Source organism: Aplysia californica, unplaced genomic scaffold (genome assembly GCF_000002075.1).
Source record: "Aplysia californica isolate F4 #8 unplaced genomic scaffold, AplCal3.0 scaffold00405, whole genome shotgun sequence".
NCBI classification, from domain to species: Eukaryota; Metazoa; Mollusca; class Gastropoda; order Aplysiida; family Aplysiidae; genus Aplysia; species Aplysia californica.
Genome location: NW_004797675.1, coordinates 464,072 through 468,928, shown reverse-complemented (window position 1 = coordinate 468,928; position 4,857 = coordinate 464,072). Strand labels below are relative to the sequence as shown.

Here is a 4,857-nt window from a genome sequence, read left to right as displayed (position 1 = left end):
TGTGTATGTGTGTGTGTGTGTATGTGTGTGTGTGTGTGTGTGTGCGTGCGCTTGTTTGTTTGTGTATGTTTGTGTGTGTCTTGTTCGAGTTTTTGCGTTAAATTATTACATAAGTCTTTGTATTATCAACTGTGATATCTTAGTATTATCAACTAATTTCCAGTTCTCCCACGGCTTGGGGTATTCTTTCCCAGCCCAACAATACGCACAATATTTGGCCTCTAAGACAAAACAAATGAAGCCTCAGATGTATGAGACTTTTTGCATATATATACGAGCGTAGCTCAATTAGTCGCCTTTAGCGCCTTATATTAGCTTGCTTTGAGAGCGTACGCGGTCATTAAATTCATTCCTCGGTCCACAACTGTTGCTACAAAAGGAAACAAGTCAACTCCATCACATCATTTCCCCCCTTTTCCATTGAAAGTATCAGGTAGAGCTCATTTGAACTAGGATTGCAGCTGTAACGACAGAATCAATATTTTAAAAACTCAAGGATTAATCGTGAATAATGCGGTAAATACGAAAGAGGATTTTAGCGGAGCATGCGGCGAGCAGCTGGTTTGTAATCAACAAAAAGCAATCACAAAAGCAGAGCAAATTTTAGAGATTATTATTTTACATAAAAAAATGTTTAATACATCTGTATACGTACAGAAAGAGAGGTAGTAAGAGAAAGGTGAAGAGAGAGAGATAGATAGATAGAGAGAGAGAGATAGATAGATAGAGAGAGAGAGAGAGAGAGAGAGAGAGAGAGAGAGAGAGAGAGAGAGAGAGCTGTGTTTGATAAGAGCATGATCACTCCATTGTCAAGGAAGGTGCGTTCTGGCGACCACATTAATAATAATTGTGAGCAAAGATTGGATACGGATCCTACTTTAAAGTATCAGTTTTATTTAAGATCAAAAGAATTCGAAAATGCCCAACCAGAAAAAACTGCTATGTCGCCAAATAGAAGGGTGTAGGTTCACCTTCTCGTCGAAAAGTTACATCTATCTCTCTCTGTCTCTGTCTGTCTGTCTGTCTGTCTGTCTGTCTGTCTGTCTGTCTGTCTGTCTGTCTCTCTCTCTCTCTCTCTCTCTCTCTCTCTCTCTCTATCTATCTATCTATCTCTTCCCCCCAACACACAAACACACATCCACCCTTTTTTTCTCCCGTTTCCATCCCAACGGTGAATAGTGAACTTGTTGCAGGGCGGCGAAAGACATTCCTACAGGATAACGGATAACCCAATACTCGCAGAGGTACACTACTCACTCAGCTCAGTGGAGGGACGAGCGCACACGTACACACGCACGCGCGGACGCGCGGACTCACTCACTCACTCACTCGTCCCGCACGCGCAGGCAGACTCCACCAAGTGAGTGAGAGAAGGAGTGGGGCAGGGAGGGGAATACAGCATTGCACGTACGCACGGCGGACTGAGAAAACTTCTAGGTGCAACAGAAGAGTAGGGGGAGAAAGAGAAGAAGAAAAATTCTCAAAACATTGGGCAGCCTCGAGCGACATAGTAGTGAGGCTGTTGCAGCCTACGTTTTTCTGTGATCGCCGAAAGTAAATCGTGTCTTGGACCAGGTAAGGTACGGGCTTCAGGTACTGGTGGATGAGTCATTAATATGAAAAACTGCAGGAAGTGTGTTTGAAATAAGAGGATGTTGTAACGACAAAATCTGCGTGTATATTTACGTGAGTGCTTAGTGATTTCGACGTGTGTAACGCGTACCGGGGTACGTTGGAAGTGTGAGCAGCAAAAGTTTCTGCGACATAACCTGGTTCCGCAACAAGTGCAAACAAAAACTTGTGTAAACTTTTACATGGACTGCGAGGGACTCGTTATTGATTCTCCTTCAGTATCTGGACCAAGCGCAGGGAGTCAGTCTGCTTTATTATTATAAGTCATTATGCCACAATAATATTGTGTGGCCAGTGTTTTTACTTTTTCTTCGAAGAGTGCAAAGGTGTTGCTGTTGCCTCGCTGTGGAATTTATTGACATAACAAAGATTTGTGCTATAGCTATTTGAAGAAATAGAAAGTCAATCTAACTTCTACCCTTAAAAGGTTAAGTTGAAAGGGTGATCAGATCGTAACAAAATCGCAACACAGTGGGTGGTAAACACACACACACACACACACACACACGCACACACACACACACACACACACACACACACACACACACACACACACACACGCACACATACACACAAACACACATACACACAAACATATATATACACACACACACATGTATATCATATAAGCACACACACAGGCACACGAGCACAAACGTGTGGTCGTTTACTTTCTTTCTGACAACCAGGCAGAAATCATAACTCACCTGTTTAAGTTTTGCTTCTGTATTGGAGTTCACCGTTGTGGATCTCCAAATCTTCCTTACTTTTCCCTCTCTCACTTTCTCTCCCTCCAACTCGCTTTCTCTGTCTCAGTCTCCCTCTCATTCTCTCTCTCTCTCTCTCTCTCTCTCTCTCTCTCTCTCTCTCTCTCTCTCATTCTTTTTCTCTCTATCTCTTTCCCCATCCCCTTTACTCTGTATTCCCTGACCCCGAGCTGTTTTCTCGCTCACCCCTTTCCCTCTCATTCTTCCTTGTTTTCTCCTTCCCCCTGCCACTACTTTCCTCTTTATCCCCCCCCCCCCTCTACACACTCTCTTCCTCTCTTTTCTATTCTCTCTCTCTCTCTCTCTCTCTCTCTCTCTCTCTCTCTCTCTCTTTCTCTCTCTTTTTCAAGTTGTCCCTAACATGTAGATATGTGAACCCTGCATTATTTTTCTCTCTTACTCCAAAATCTGCCTTCAGTACGTCAGAACTTGGTCGGAAATCCTGTGGCACGAGATAAAGAATAAGGTCGTTGAACTCTTGCTTGTGAGGTCATCTTTCTAAATAATCACCTGTTTCGAAAATAATGAAACCAATTGTGATAAAACATAATTATTTTTATAATTATTCACAAGTCATGTAAAAAAGTAGGTGAGCAATTTTGTAGTGACCAGCGGTAGATTGACTGGTTCAGCAATTAGAAATCATGGGAATAAAAACCCCCATGAACTTTCAAGTTTAAATGTACTGGAAAGTCTTTAGATCCAGGAGAGGAAGTTTCAAGAGCGAAAATATGTTTACTGCATATTTACTTTAAAGTCGTTGTAGATCTGGATGTTGCATCGGGATGAGAAGGAAACATTACAGACAGTTTATAAAGTACACGCAGAGCTTCGAAACCACTGTTGTTGAGTGATGTCACTGCTGAAGATTAAACACAAAGCTACACTCAAGCACTCAGACTAAAGCAAAACAAGAAAACAATTAGTTCTCTTCAGAAACAGAGAACTGAAATAATTTGCTGTGATATATTAATTAAGAAACAACTCAAACCTAGTGAATTCATTGCTTTTAGTATAAGATGTAAGATCTACTTAGACTTTTCTGTGCTTTCGGTACTTTTACAAATACCAATATGGGTTCTTTTCAAAATTGGATCTGTCAGCTGCAGTTGACCGGTCGTGACAGTGTGGGTTAATCGAACAAGCTATGATACCGCTCTGGGTCTGAGCACGGCCATTTTTCTGCTCCTTTAAAAAATAAAAGTAAAAAAGATAATTTTATTTTTTGGTGTGATGTTATTGCACTCATATATTTTCTTTCAAGTGAAAGCTGTAGATTACACAAAATTTATTACTTTAATTTCATGCGACAGCCGAAAATCAATTGAAGGGATGATAAATTTATATTAACCCTCCAGATTCCGCGTAAACGAACATCACTTCTGATATGGATTACTGATGTCTACGAAGCATGAGCTACACTGACCTCGTCTGCTCTCTGCGGGTTTGTCTACTCTAGATGTGCATTCGCTCGTATTGGTCGACTCACGGAGACGCACGTGCGCATGGATAGTTTTGCCAATCTACTCACACGTCAGTGCATTTCGGAGTAGCAGAGGAAGCAGGAAGCAAGCGCGTCATCACCCATGGTGAACCTGGCGTAAAGGCTCAGGTAAGAGGAAATGGGGGAAATCTAGGTCAGATACGATTTTGAACAAAGAGTGAAAATATTTGGTAAACGGGAGGGTCTGAAGAGGAAAGGGATTTCCGTTACAGAGGGAGTGAGTAGAGCAGTTAGTGGATTATAGAACGCATTTTGCCCATTCAATGACCCAATCGTCATGAGGACCCATGTTTGTTGTGAGTACCATTTTCTTAAAATTTGAATTTATAGTTTTCTCTTTTCATACATGATTGCTTTTCAGAAATTTCACAGTTATAGCTATGTGTTTTCTCTCAGTCCTCTCTAAGTGGATTTTGGACACAATACAAAGTATAACTGATTCCTGTTCGCCTTCTCTGATTCTGCACAGCCTTTTCCCCTTACAATTTGGTGTTCCTTTTTAATCCTCCCCTCCTCCCCTCCTCCTCTCCTCCCCTTATCCTTTGTGTCCAAATATCCGACAGTGGAGAGGACTCAGTACTATCGAGAAGGGAAAACCCACATGTAAAGTACTGCGTACATTTTAACATTACATATATCGTTCTTGGGCAAGGAATATCATAACCTGCTACCTCTTTCCGATCTGGTGATGCGCATGCTTTCAAATACTTGGACTGGCAGCATTGGACGTAATCACTTTGTGCGCAATCGCATGCACACGAACCCACAACATGCGCGTAAACACAAACGCTCGCCCAAAAATAGAAAGTGAGAGAAAATTTGTCAAGATTATGCTCAATCATCTCAGCAAACTGTGACATGGCATCAAAAAGCACACGTACGTGCACATCATTCTGATTCTCACAAAAATGTTTTACTACTTTATTTCTCCCCTATTCTATGCACTTCCCCCCC

The 4,857-nt window shown here is 41.7% G+C and overlaps 1 protein-coding gene across 1 annotated transcript in view; it reads left to right on the top strand.

Annotated features, from left to right (window-relative positions):
* Nucleotides 1–1,253: 1,253 nt before the first annotated feature.
* Nucleotides 1,254–4,857, top strand: part of LOC101849629 — a gene marked incomplete in the record, with an annotated part of 106,097 nt that continues 102,493 nt past the window's right edge. Inside the window, 2 exon segments of the mRNA XM_035971258.1 lie at nucleotides 1,254–1,872; nucleotides 3,758–4,011.